This window comes from Meleagris gallopavo, chromosome 9 (genome assembly GCF_000146605.3).
Source record: "Meleagris gallopavo isolate NT-WF06-2002-E0010 breed Aviagen turkey brand Nicholas breeding stock chromosome 9, Turkey_5.1, whole genome shotgun sequence".
NCBI classification, from domain to species: domain Eukaryota; kingdom Metazoa; phylum Chordata; class Aves; order Galliformes; family Phasianidae; genus Meleagris; species Meleagris gallopavo.
Window position 1 is genome coordinate 13,733,728 of NC_015019.2, and position 15,641 is coordinate 13,749,368.

Here is a 15,641-nt window from a genome sequence, read left to right on the forward strand (position 1 = left end):
CATCATACTGATTCATGAACTCAGTGACCCTCTGTCATTCATTTAAAACCTTGCTTTTGTGCGTGAGTCAAAAGCTAAGGATTCTCTTAAACAATAAATTTCTAAAGTCTCATTCTTGGGTGTCAGCTAATCATTGGTGAACTCCTCAGAAACATTTAAAAAACAAGCCAGAACAGTTGTGTTGAATCACCAGTGCACTCTACCACCTTTTGGTCAGGTAATGTACACAAGAGTCTTTCTGATTAAGGGCATTACCAAAGAGCCAAATTCTCACCCTTTCTGGTAATCCAGAGGCTGTATTTGATATTTTAGAATTTACAGAGATGTAAATCTTCGCCACTCACGCTTACTTCAGCTTGTACAGGCAGGCTGTAGCACCCTATGTTCCCTCCAAATGAAATCCCAAACACATGGAAACACACAAAAATAGTGACAACTTACCCACATTCTAATTTTTAATTCTAAATGAGCCTTCTTAAAAATACCATTTTTGAAGATTTCATTTTTTTTTTTAAAGCATTGATTGTCATATACGCACAAGCAAAATTTCAATTTGCACAGACATCATAACCCATTATTTTAGCATTCTGTAGATTTAACAGCAAGCCTGAAAGTTTATCAAGATGTATGGAAATAAAATGCACCAAATTTTGCATGAGAATTTATACAAATTCAGATTGCATACATCCATGGGCATAAAACACTTAAAAAATACTTATGAAAAATACGTCCCTAGCAGAGAGTCAGTAGTATAGGATTTCCCCATTGTATTTTGAATCAGAAAGTTACAGTCTTTGTTACCTGATCTTCAATACTGAACAAAGTTATTTCTGAGTTTTAGCTAAGCAACTTTAGACACCACTGGCTTTCAATTCTTTGATGTCCCAGCTAGTTGCAGTTCTACGGCAAATACTTACTGGTTATTCAGAAATCATTTCCTGCAGAACTGCATTTTCATGAAATCAAAGTTCAGAGATAGGGCAAATGATACACGGACAGAAACACTGAATTCGAAGATACAAATACTGTAATTGAGTGTAATTATAACCTTTTCTGTCCTCAGAGGTCATACTGTCTACAAAGGTGCTCCAGAATTTGTGCATAGCCTATAATAAAACCTTGTTTCAGAGAAAGGGGAATGAAGTAGTCATATCTTCTGACGTACCATAAGAATTTGTTGCAGTGAAAGCACAGTTTGTTATCATTTTAAGAGCAAAAAGGGAGGCAGAGTCCTTGAACCATAACCTGCAGAAGGAAAATCAACTAATATGTGCAAGTTTAGGCTCCATCTTAATCTCTCATTTTAGGCTGTCCCCACTTCTAAAGTAGCAGTGCTTGTGCCACTCAGTGTTTGTTCATACAACAGCAGTTCTAGGGGCAACATTTTTACAACGGGTTGAAGACGCAGGAATATTTTATTTACTTTGTGAATATTAGAAATACACATTAATTAGGACAAATAATCAAGCACATTTACCAAAGAAGTGTTTTTTTTTTGTTTTTTTTTTTTAAACCAGAAGTTTGAGGACAGATACAATCAATCATGTATTTTAGCTTTGCTTGTGCAAATGCAAGCAGCCTTTGGCAATCTCCTTTGTTATCTGTACTTACTCATCACTGCAACGCAGTTTAATGTGCTTTACGTATTTGTTTTGTGTGGACAATGTAATGATAGAATGGTTTGGACTGGAAAGGCCATACAGATCATCCAGTTCAGAACCACGCAGTGACACCTCCCAGTTGATCAGGCTGCACAGGGCCTTGAGCACTTCCGGTGATGAGGCATCCACACCTCCTCTGGGCAGCCTGTTCTTCTGCCTCACCACCCTCACAGCAAAGTAAATAAGCACACACTTGGCAAAATTCCCTTCTATCATTTTTTCCTTTTATTTTTTAAGTAATAAATACAGGAGTGACTAAGAAATAAAAGAAACTAATGATGCCTGCCCTATGCTGAAGTAAAAAAAAAAAGTCTCGAGCTATTAATAACTAAAGTGTATTCATATTATTTTAATACTACATCCCACTGTTGGGCTTTGCATGTTTTTCATTGTTATCATCAGGACACTGATATAAATGCAAGACAGAACGCTTTCCTACATGTAATGCTACAGATCTAGTTTAAGCCCAACCACTGAGTGAATGTGGTATTCAATTCAACAGAATCCTTAACACCATAGCAGGCAGGACTTCAACACTGACTCAGCTATAATGATGAAATCTATTAGAGCTCTGACATCCTTTCTTGTGATACAATGGATATTTCTCACACGTCTCCCATTCAAGTACAGACGAGGCCCAACTCTGTTTAGTTTCTGAGATATTACATGATCCTACCTCAAGCACAAAAGCAGTTCAACTAACATGCTTATTGGCTTTCTTAATGTTAAAGTGATTAACATGTTGCCTCTTGCTGATTTTGTGACTCAAATTAGACATTCAACATTGCTCATTTCCAGAGTTATTTACTTTTTCCACTATTATTGCAATAGCTTAAAATGGGACACTGAGACACCACTTCTATAAAAATCTTGTTATGCACATTTTAATTACAGAAATCTAGTAATAGATGTGTAATAATGTATTCAGTAATAGTACTGATCACAGACCTTACATGTTGTACAGCTTTGAGTCACAGAAAGTTCATTGGCTATCTTGGACCACAAGCACAAAACTTAAGTTGGTTCTGCACAGACACGTCCAGACCTATCCTTGTAAAATATGTTATAACCATTTTTATGATCTTGAAATAAATATGTGGGGCCAAATACTACTCATAGTTATACAAGAGCTGTCAGGAGTAACCCATTTCCATATTTAATTTGCAGATCATTAAACTTCAGGTTCGCTTCTCCAAATTTACACTAGTGCCCCTGAAAGCAGGATGTACAACTTGGAGGTGATAGAAGCAACCAGTCATTTATCTCAGAACAGATTCCAGCTCAGCTGGTATTAATATTTGCCCTTTAGATATTAGGTATCACTATAAAGACAGAAGAACATGTAGCTTTAACACAGAGAGATATGCTAAAAAAACATAGGATTAATATTACTGGAGTTCAGCTAGTTATCTATTCAACCTTTGAGGATGTGAAGAACTAATCAAGGGTGGCTACAACATTTTAATTATTTGTCTGTTCTTGACATATCTCCCTTACCTCTCCCTTCCACATTCTAATTCCATCAGTTCTAGTTTTAATCTTGATTGTAGTCTTGCCACTGGACAACTGATTGCTCTCACTGTGCTTTTAAATGGATAAGGAAAGTTTAGTCTTATTCCTGTCCTCATTTTCCCTAACTGCTCAGATCCCACTTTGATAGTCTCCTAGGGATTTTGAACTACCTTGCATATCAGCAGCATTTTTATGTTAAATAGAATTACCAAGGTCACTCTGACAGAAGGATCAGGAGCAATCTGTTATGAAACCAAGTGCTCTGTTTAAATCTGTTTATTTCTGTTCTAAGTCTAGGTGCTTGGAATCATCATCATGACTCAGAGCAAAGTTGTAGAGCCCCAGCTCTATGAAGAGATTAGTCACTTTGTTTTTTTGCACTGAGCTGCTCTGAGTCAGTTTCACACTGTTGCACAGGGAGTACCCGGGTACATCTACAAATGGTGCAGGTAACTCCAGTGCACATTTCTGGAAGAAAAGCAGTGTCTTCATACCTGAACAAACAGTTGACTAGGCCTACCTCAGTATCCCTGGGTCAGAAGTTGGCTTTAGAATGAGAAATGACAACAATATCAATGTTGATTCACATGTTTTCCTTTATCCAAGAAGAAACTTCAGGGTTATCACTGACTTTAATACACTGAGTATGCTAACTGATCAGTTGAGCTGTGCTCTTAAATCATTAACTACTTCAAGGATTATACATTTAGACACTAACAGATTTAATTGATTTCTTGTACTTTGAATCCTGAGAAATACAGCACCTCAATATAACATGATTTTAATAAAACTGAGAACTAGGTTTACACAGTTAGGTCAGCTGCTTTACTTGATTGTACACAGTGATTTTACATATAGCATGATCCTAAACAAATGACTCACTTGTGCAGACCTATTTTTCATTCATTGTCTGGGCCACATTTTCTCTTTTACGTATGTATGTATATACACAAGACATATTTATGCGTGAATAGGAAAGGAAGGAGAAGGATGATGACCCAATCCACTTCTAAGTTACAACAAATTAGCATTGCTCTCTCTAAGGCCATTTTGAGTTAATTCCACCACCATGAGGCCTGAACTTGCTCCCCTCCCCTAACAGTATATTAGCTATCTATTTTTTCTTCCTCCTTCAGACCATTTGATGTATCCTGCTGTTTTACTAAGCATTTAGAAAGCTTCAAAATGCCTTCTAAATCATAGCATATAAAAGAACAAGGACATATGAATATCTTCATTCAAGCTTTACTATTAATGTTATTAAATAATTTTTCAGAGAAATAAATGAAATTAACAATAGCCATTATTTTCTAAGTAAAGCAGCCTTCAAAACGGCTAATCAGTGCGTGAAGGACATGCAACAGACATGACTTCTTCAGCATACTTCTCTGCCATTCATTCAGACTCTAACTTAATATGCCCTTAAATATGTAAATATGAAAAAACAGGGGTATTATCTGTTGTACACATTCCTTCTTTAAACTTGTGTCATTTACATTTGTATCCTTGATTTTTGTAATCATCCATCTAAAATCACAAACAAAGATATAAATGCTTTCGGAATACATTCCATCATGGCCATTGCAGTTTAACAGGGTATTTTGAGTCATGAAGTCTATAAATCTATTTGGGACATTTATTTGCAAGACTGAATGAAATACAGTTTCATTACATCGCACGCATACAACACTTGTATGCTGAAGGGGCTGACATCAATGCCAGATTCAGCTTGCAACATTCAAAAACAATTGAAACTTGGCATACAAACACTTCAAATATGAAGTAAGAAACAGCAACAGAACATTAGGTAAGATTTTGAGGTCTTCTCAACACTACTCTTTTACAAACTGTCAGGAGATGAGAAATGCATTGCTACAAAGTGGAGTGTACACTTTATCACAGGGGTTTTAGAAGTGGCGCTTTATTTCAAGATGCATCAAATGCTACTCTAAAAAGAGAGGTAAGCCTTTGTTAATCTATGATGAAATATGTAAAACAATTTGAGACTTACTGCCCTGTATTAAGTGCTATTATGCTGCATACTATATACGTATATGGGGAAATAACACTCAACTGCCAACATTATGTAACAGAATATTACACTGCTGAAATAACAGAAGGGAAGCTTTGCAAGGCATTAAATGATTGATTTTGCACTGATACAACTATTTACCACTTTTTCCTCTCCTCTCATTCAAAGATTGTTAAATAAAAATAAATCAGGCTGTGGATACACAGGACAATTATCTTACTCTCCAAGATGCATCAGTACATAGAAGCACTGAGTTACTCTTTGATTTAATACACCAGCAAGTATAATACAAAACAAATCACATTAAAGATGTTGCAATTACCTAAAAAGGAATTGTAGGTAATGCTTCTTCTCTGAACTTCATCAACTGTGGGTAGTAACACTGCGGAAGTTCAGCAGACTGCCGATTGTTCACTGACCACATGGTGCTCCATCACAGGGACACTGAAGATCAGGTCTATCAGGTTTATCATGTGGTTGTATCCTTCAAAGTGACTTTTAGGATTCTTATAAACATGGGCACACTGTAATGGTGACAGTCATGATACGGATAATTTATTACTTCATCTATATTTTATTTTACACGAAGTGATAAAAAGTAAAGCTTGGTGAGCATAAAAACTTAGCAGTAACACTACAGCCCGTACAATAGAATTTCAGGAGACAGAACAAATATTCAGTGACAATCTCCTGTTGCTACAGTTTATTGCAACATGTTTTTTCTGGCTTTATCATCACCTATTGCATTTTATAACAATGTCCTGTTCCTGTGAAAATGACTTGTGAATCTGTGAAAGCTCTTTCTGAAAAAGAGTAGGTGTAAGGATCACCCAGGATGGAATTCCAAGTCTCATACTTAAAACTGAATTGCACAACCTATATTCATGTTGGTGGGCAGCTATTTGCCCAAGCATTCCTACAGGCTAGAATCAATGAATCGATAACTCCTCGTGTATTTCCTCTTGTACTGATAGGTTGCAATTTGTGCCTTAAATACACGTTCAGGTAAAATGCTGTTAAAAGTCACTATAAATGTAGAGGTATAGCTGTCTGACACTGAAATGAGTATTTTCAAGATCTGCTATCCTATTTGCTTTATATTTTCTTCATTAATGGGGGAGGAAAATAAATACTACTTAGTGCAGATAGCACATATAATTACTGTTGCTAGCAAGTTAGGAATTGTAAATGCTTGATTCTGAGTAGATCACAATAATTAACATCTTTAACCATTAAGAAAGATGGACCTTTGCATTGCTGATCTAACAAACGAATACTTCAACCTTTATTATTTGCAGGTAAACCAATGTTGATGTAAAAAAATCTGCTGACTAAATCTATTATAAAAACACTGTAGAGTTTGATTAGCTGACCAGATTTATTTGGTTATTACTACAATTTTTAATCCAACACACAGGAAGTAGTTATTTTTGTTGGTTTGTGTGTCAGTACATCTTTTTTTAAATAATCGCTAAGAACTCAGCTTTGTTTCATATTTTACCTGGTGATTACTGGTCTTGCTAGATCTGCCTCAAATGACACTCAGTGCTTTGAAACCACATAGGTGTCTCTGATACATTCCCTTCACTGCAACAGATGTGCTTCAAATTTACATGGGATAAGTGAGTGCCAAAGAAGAAGCATGAGTTTCAGATCTGGCAAGAGAATAGTGTTCCACCAACAAATGAACAGTAAAGCAAATGCCTAACACCAGGCATCAGTTGGAAGACAAAAACTTACAGAAGCTGTCTGGCATTCTTGCATTATCACACCATCCCTCCTGAAAGCAGCACCATGAGCACTGCACTAATCAGCAAGCCTTCAAGAAGCATCGTTTCCTTCCATGAACAAAGAAAGAAGTTGGAGGAAACTGGGTTGGAAGTAAACATACCCATCATTTTCCTCCTTCCTATGTCAGCAAACAGAGCTGACTGGACAGGAGAGAGGGAATGTGCTTCATCTGGCAAGGGGCCGACAGCACACTCCCCACTTGTGCAATGCTAAAGCTCAGGGGAAATATGATTCAGAGGACTGTCTGAGTCATAACTTCTTTTTGAGCTCCTTCTGAAGTGGTAAGGCTGTTTTGTCCCATTCCAAGAATGGGACAAGCAAAGCTTCCACCTCACCCTCAATTTTGAAATGTGTCAGTGAGATCAAAAGCATAACTTCGCAAGGGACAGTAACACATGACTTTCTACTCACCATTATTTCACTTTGCAGTAATTAAGACAGTTATTTTACAACAGTGGGAAAAAAAATATCACCTACTGCTAACAAATTGAAACAGCAAAAATATTCATTATCTGTGTTTTCTAAAGTGTCTGCATTGTCCTGCTACACGGTTGAAATAATTACATACCATATATAGAGAACTATATCAATTGGTCATCAAATAAGCACTAACAAAGATTGTGAATATGCAACATAACTGTGCATTATAATTTAACAGCTTTACAATTTTAACTTCTAAAGATACAGGAAGGGAAATCATCTGCTAAAGATTATCAAATAATTCACTTAGAAACAATACTGCAATTCATTATGGATTAAAATAGGGCAGTGATTTATGGTATTGTAAACAATTAAGTTTTAAATCCCATGTCAGAGGGCAGATTGTAATCAATCTAATTTATATTGTAAATATGTTTAATTATGACACGTGGAGAGATTGAAAACATCCTTCTTCAGCTGCACCACAATGCATCTTTGTTCTACTGTTTTCCCTGTTTAGGGGACTCTGGAACGTTGCTAAGCTTCTTAAATCATTTCCACTAAATATAATGAATAATTGTTTTTGTAATCAAGGACTACAGAAATACCTCAACTACCACTGTGTTGCAAGCCATGACAGAAAAACAGACTGATTCCTAAATGACTAATTCCCAGCAGCCTCTTTAAAACAATACTGAAAGTATTCTGAATAGGTTAAAACTCTAGCAAATTGCCACAGAAGTCTACAGAGTTGACACTAACATGCAGCGTAGGATAGGAGAGTGCTGATGATCAGAAGGCCCTTCCCACTTCAGATCACATTTGCATTGGCTTAAAAAGAACAGATGACCTCCTGAACAACATCTAGTGCTATGTATACTATGAGTTCTTCTATCAATTCTGTTACTGTAAAATGCCTCTTGCAGCTGAATTATATTTGCTATGAAGTAGTCTTTCTGTTAGTACAATGCATCATTATTTGAAGCCCTACAATACTTTGAGGCATCTCCATGTCAACAAATTCATGCAGCAACTAGGAAAAATTGATTTGACTGTTTTCATCCATACTCTTCAATTTACATATATGTGTGTATGTCTATAGATACATAGAATACTCAAAATTACAGAATACTACTGAACCTCAACAAAAACTTCTGTATTTTTTAGATGATCCCATAAAAATAATTTGATTAAAAGAAGTTTGAGCTACCCGACCCTACTAATTTGTATTACTCTGACATTACAGATCAAGGTTTCAGCTTTTCCATGCAAAGTTTTTTCTTTCCTTCTCTCCAATGGATCATAGAAAAGACACAAGAGTTTGATTTGCCTTGTTTACTTTATATCTCTCTCTTTGAAGCTATACGTATGCCCGAGATGTTCAGCAGGTCTTTGTTATCAAGTAGCACAGTACAACAGATACCATGTCGAGGTCACATTACGTGCATTTCCGTGGCTTTACTTTATACTACCTTTAATTTAGTCCCATAGATTGAATGATTAGCAGCTGGAGTGCATTAAGGCTACATCTACATTAACAAGAAATATAGAACAGTACAACAGAATCTGTACAACCAAGAACCAGTGTTGAAAGCTTCTTGTCTACTGAACATGCATTTGGCAGTTTACCTGATAGCATGCAGTATGTTAACCATGCTACTCTACTGGAGCTTCTGGTCTTATTTCACCAGCAAGGAATTCAGTCTGCGTGCTCTGAGACTGCTCCAGATCACAAATCAAAACAAGGCAATTAGAGACAAATGAGACATTAATTTTAAGTTCACTTAAAACACTAGTGTACACAGGCTCCAAAAATAATACTTCTTATTTCATAATGCTGACCCATTTGTCAGAGATGGATGGTGGAATTACAATAGTGGAGGCTGAACTTTCCCTCCAATATCCCATCACATTTTGTTGCTGTGTGACAGATGGCAGCAGAGGAGCAGTCTGACACAACAGCACATGGAGGTAAGGATGAAGTGAAGGGGTGGGATTGAATTCCTCCATGCAGAAAGAATGGCACCCACTGCCATTCACTGACATTTATGGAGACCAAACAGTGGTGTGAGCGCAGCGAGGGGTGGGTGATACTTCTCAGCAGCTGTGACAGCAGGACACCTTCACTGGTACAGATGTTTATGAGCAAGGCATACAGACTCTTGCTCATGGCTGGTAAAAATGCACACAGCTAGTGGTGGTGACTAGGTTGGAAAATAGCACTTTGTAGCTGAGATTTTCCTCAATCAAATGGTGGTTTTGTGCTCTTCACATCTATTGTAGTTTCCACAGAAATAAATAGGAGGTATTATTTTTGGAGTGATGTCCATCAATACATCCCAGTTATAGCTGGAATGCATCTCAAGATTCATCAAAAAAGGAATTCACTCCGCATGCTCCAAGACTATCCTCTTCTAAAGCAATCTCTAGTCCTAAGCTGCTGATACAGATAAGGCCTTCACAATCCAGGCACACAGCAGGTGTCTTTTGCTCCACCTATGTTTCCTAGCAGAGCTCTATGAGATGACTACTTCCTTATCCAAGGCAGGCATTGCCCTTTAGGAAAGTCAAGTTTGTGAAGCAGAATCTCATTTACTAAAGCCTTGAATAAGGAATGATACAGAGCATGAAAAAAAAAAATAAATAAAAATAAAAATAGAAAAACACTTCTTTACTACCTTGCATGGGCTACCACCTGTAGTGAGATAAGACTGTGCAAGAGAAACACATAAAGCCACTACCATCTTTTCCATTTATCAAAAAGGCGTCACACAGTAAGCAGCACAGGCACTCTAGATCTGCCTTTTCCACAGACCAAATGATGGAGTTCCCACAAATTACTTAGCATCTGAAGACTAAACTCTAAGCTAGCACTTATTCTACAATGGAAATTGGCCACACTGCTTAAAAAAAAAAAACCAAAACAAGAGTGAAGTTGAAGTATTTTATTGTGATAGCAGGTCCAGTATCTTCAGAAGTTAGTTATGCTGCCTCTGCATGAGAATCACAGAATGGCCAGGGTTGGAAGGGGCCTCAAGGATCGTGAATCTCCAACCCCCCTGCCACATGCAGGGCCACCAACCTCCCAGTTTAATACCAGACTAGGCTGCCCAGGGCCCCATCCAATCTGGCCTTGAACACCTCCAGGGATGGGGAGAGGAAGAGGAACTATTTCTGAGCTGTCAGTCAAAGATACTATGTCAGAAAAATACCAGCTCAAGTTCTCCAACAGAAAGTTCAGGCTCAGCTGAAGAACACAACAAGTGAGAGAAACAGTCTCTGCATGGAAGAGAATTTACATGCCAGAATTCCTTCTTTAACACACTTTCCCCTAAGTTAAATGACGTTTCCTGTTTTTAGAGGTACTTTTCTGAAGTCTAGGTGGTCTCCTGTTGCTCCATTACAAAATACCACAGTTCGAACTAAATCTGACTTTACTCCACAGTATTTATCAGAAAATACAGTAAGTCTAAATTAAGACCTAGTCCATTAACAACAGTGCATTCCTATGTTTTTCCTCAAATTCAGTTGTTCATATGCAGTTAAAACATATGCCCTTATACAGTGAAGGATGATAATTCAGACACAGTTAGGAGAGCCCACAAGAATTATTTTCAGAAAATAGTTTCTATGACTAGCACTAGATTTGAAATTCCATGCCTCACTGTACAAATGAGATATAGTTCTTTCACTCTTGTATCAAGAAGAAAGGACAATTTCCATCAATTAGAAAATAAAGTGTTGAAGCTAAGTAAAAATGGCACAACATAAAACTGCACGAGGAGCAGTCAGTTCATTAAGTGTGGCTGTTGTTAAAACAAGTACATACACACTCACTCCCTGAGATAGATATTGCTGTAGAAATGCAGATTCAGACCAATCTGACCCCCAGCACACAAGTACTGACGCTCAGAGACTGAAGCTTTCATCAGAAGATGTAAGTATATCAGACAGACAAATGCATTTGCAAACTTGTATTTTCTACCTTTATTGCTCAAGTAGCTTCCATCAGGAGAGACACAAAAGAGACACAAATTACTTGCAACTTCATTCATAAAAAAAAAAAAGAAATTTATAAGTACATAGACCTCCTTTAACCGAAGGACTTGTACAATAATTGCAGTGATGGTATCATCCAGTATAATGCTGACACTTCTCATTCATAAGCTGTCCAAAGGGCATTTAATTAGATTTCCATTCTTCTGTTTTTTAATCAAAGAATTAAAGACATGCTTTCTAATCCATATATAACATCATTTCAGTAGATCACTGAACAGTTTTTCTTTATCAAAACAGTCTTGTATGCTTACTAGGTGGCACTAACTACACCACCTTTTATTTCCAGTTACATAAATGAATATCTTAAATTTCTGTTATTTCCCAAAGACAATCTGTGAAACCAGTAAATAAACTCTGGTTGCTTAAGTATTTTCCCTATCTTACTGAGCTAGACATCCAGCCAACAACCGTATTTCAAAAAAGGACACATCTACGTTTCTCCCATTATACCAATTGCATAATATTCCACATTATCTCAAAGCTCTCATCACTAAATAACCCAAACAGCAAATAACAACTACCCATACACCAGAAAACAAATAAGCACAATAATCTTACTATTCATTCTTGATCCAGTGAGAAAGTGTTTTGCAAACTTGAGCATATGCATTTGAAAAACAGCATTCTGTGGTTCTTTTCACTGCATGGTGTCACTATCCCCAGTTATACAAAACAGTAAAGAAACGAAGTGTCTGAGCATTTTCTGTAGACAATTATGTGATAGGATTAGATAGATGGTGAAAGGAATATAATGGAACAAGTAAACAACCAGATCTCCATCATCAGAGAGGTGCTGAGCACCCACAGCTCCCTCAACATTAAACTGGGCACCTCTCTAAGGTGCTCACCTTAAGCCTTTGTGCCTAAAAATCTGAAAATCAAATCTAACCATTTTCATTAATCATAACAAGTACAGGTTCAATAACAAATTAAACACAGCAAAGTAAATCAAGGTGCAGCACTTATGACCTCATGTAATTTACACCTGGAAAGTGAACATTTAGGGGACTCAATTCAGTGGATTCTACACAGTTGTAGGGATAAGGGAACCCTCAAGGTGGCTCTTACAATGATCTTTACATAACTCTTGACGCTGTACACAACATCTTAAGTTCACAGTCACTGGAAGAGTTTATCTCCAAAAATCACTCCATGAAGAAAGTGAGTTTATATTTAATAGCTGAAGAATTGAAAAAGATAAATAAAAAGAGTTACCAGTCTAATGCTACAGTGTGATGGAAAGTACAACAATAATAGCAGAGTAGCAAAGTCTTAGGCTACAGCAAATGAAGACAAGCCCAGAGGTAGCAACCACAAACACAGAAACAAAGGAAAGAAAATCTACTTACCTTTAGAAGACTAGAAGCATACAAGTATCTCCAGCAAGATATCCTTAGATCCACTGTCAACCCTTAAATGAGGTCTGGGAAGGGATGGATCCTAGCTCCACCCCTTCTGATCACTCAGGTACACTGCATGCACCTGAGCTTCCCTGGTTGGCCCTGCCTTCCCACCAGGTGCTCAATCACTGCATTTCTCTGCACCCAAGAATCTAGGGCAGAAATCTAAGAATGCTTGGAATTGCTGATCTGTGCCATAAACAGGTGTTTTTTCCTCTAGACATAGAGTAATATCCTTTCATTTTCTTATTTGACTGACATAGGGTAGATGGGAAAGTTTCCCTGTTTGCAGAATAACCCAGCTATAATCTATTAACTTAAAACCATTATTCCATTTGATTTCTTGAGTTTACTTTGCCTCTTGTATATATCACATTATGCCAGTGCTGAGAACAGAACTGCTAAGAAGTTAATGACAGCAGCCTACATAGAAATCACAGTGAGAAAATGAGACTTTTAAAGGAAGAGTTTGAGCCAGAAATATTTACAAGTTATGCTAATTATGAACGTGGTTCAAATATTTAATAAGATGTTGGAAATGTATACAAATTAACAATTGCCAAAATAGCACCACACAAAAACCTGAAAGCTACAAAGCTTAGCTTTCACTCAATATTCTTTGTTACAGTGAGCTGATAAATACTTCTGCAATATTTTTAACCTAAAATTCCACAGAAAATTTCCTTTCCATTTTATGTCATGTGCATTACTGAACTAAAATTGTGTTTTTCTACTAACTTTTTTTTCTTGCCATTTTTCAGGTTATTACTCTTGCAGGATCAGCTTAAGATGTGCATAATACAGGCTGGTGATGAGCAGAAGTAATGAGCTGCAAGTCATGCAACATTGTGTGCAAAACCATTCACCTTTTTACCTTGTAACTGAGTTAATAACATTGTTCTTTGGAATTGCAGGAGACACCCGCAGGAACCCATCATTCATCTCTCAACATTTCTGCAGCAAATGCCACACGGCTCTCTTTGGCTCAAAAGAACAAGTATCAATCTCTTCATTACTTCATATTACAGACATTACAGCCAATTATGGAAACTATCACAAATGCAGTGGCTCCAAATTCTGATGTTTTACAGTGCCCGCTTCATATAGGCACTTGGTAGGGTAGAAACAGCAAGTAAATGAAAGACAAAGCAAACATACCTCCAGATTTCAGAATGACAGGTTCTTCTAGTCCAGCGAAGATCAAGAAACATGAAGAGGGAATCTTCATTTCCCTTTACAATTGCTGGAAGACAAATTAACCACAGTTAAGGAAGCATTTAATACATAGGCAAGGCTGGTTTCTATAAATAAAACTGAAGAGTTTCTACAGAAAAACAGTAACTGTGATTTGATAACGACATCAACGAACTACGTTTATTTGAAAAGAATTATAGAATGGCCTGGGTTGAAAGGGACCACAATGACCATCTGGTTTCAACCCCCTGCTATGTGCAGGGTTGCCAACCACCAGACCAGGCTGCCCAGAGCCACATCCAGCCTGGCCTTGAATGCCTCCAGGGATGGGGCATCCAGAATCTCCTTGGGCAACCTGTTCCAGTGCATCACCACCCTCTGTGTGAAAAACTTCATCCTAATATCCAACCTAAACCTCTCCTGTCTCAGTTTAAAACCATTCCCCCTTGTCCTATCACTGTCCACCCTCGTAAACAGCTGTTCCCCCTCCTGTTTATACACTCCCTTCAAGTACTGGAAGGCTGCAATGAGGTCTCCCCAGAGCCTTCTCTTCTCCAAACTAAAAGAAATTAGACAACATTGTTAAACCTCCTAATAATGGAAGCTGAGAAAGCATAAGCAAATTAAGGATTAATATGCAGTTTGGGGAAGTATTTCCTAACAGTCATATATGGAAACATGAATAATTTAAGTTCTGAGGAAGGCCAAGCACTCTTCTTAGCTAAAGAAATCCCATCAGAAAAATGTTCCTATCGTCTCTGTTGTTCACAGCCCGTGCATCACAAATGGCTCCTCCCAGCCCCAAATTCCTTCTAGTGGGATATGGATACATTGCTTCTAAACTCCCGAGGAAAAACACTGCAGCAAACTGCAGTGTAGTAGCAAAGACTTGTAAAAAGATCACAAAGCCCTGATGCATTTCTGTTTACATCCAGAGATGGCCTATTTGGAGTCTCTGCCAAGTGAGCCCACAGGTGGATGACTGAAAAGTAGAACCTGTACACAAAATAGAAGCCCCAGAATTCTTTTAATTGTTTTCTCATTGGGAGAGAATGGAGAAGTACAATTAATGAGGCACCTGCCATCAGCAAAGTGAGCACCAGATTTGGCACGCCAGCTCCCTGTCTGTTACTGGAGGCTCCAGAAAGTAGCTCTTCCCACATCCAAGAAGCAGAAAATACCGAGTAACTCGTCCAAACAAGCGTGTGGTGGGAGCCGGTGTCAAGCACTGGTCAGAGCTGCCGGCTAAGAGCTCAGAGGAGCGCTGAGCAGGGACGTGATCTCAGCGCCGAGGGAAAGGACGATCCTGACGGGACCGACCGGCACAGCGCCCAGCACTAACGTGACCTCGGTGGGGGAACGCCTGCAGGAACGAGAACGCAGCACGGACTGCCGGAGCGGCGGCACCCCGTGCTCCCACACAGCACAGCAGGCAGGTGAAGGGCGAGAAACGGCTCCGCGCCCTCTTTATTTAAAGCTACTTTCTTTAAATGGTGGAGCCCGAAGGCGCTGATCACAGAGCTTCGGTTTCGGCCATCGCAGACAGAGAAAAACTTCCCGCCGAGGGGCGGC

General features: G+C 38.2%; 1 protein-coding gene across 1 annotated transcript in view; it reads right to left on the minus strand.

Annotated features, from left to right (window-relative positions):
• NXT2 (nuclear transport factor 2 like export factor 2) overlaps positions 1–15,589 on the minus strand; it is a 72,666-nt gene extending 57,077 nt beyond the window's left edge. Inside the window, exons 1-2 of the mRNA XM_010715376.3 lie at positions 15,148–15,589; positions 14,034–14,118 (exon numbers count right to left, since the gene is read on the minus strand). The gene's annotated coding sequence lies outside the window, so the exon portion shown is untranslated. The remainder of the gene's footprint in view (positions 1–14,033; positions 14,119–15,147) is intronic.
• Between the last annotated feature and the right edge of the window lie 52 nt (positions 15,590–15,641).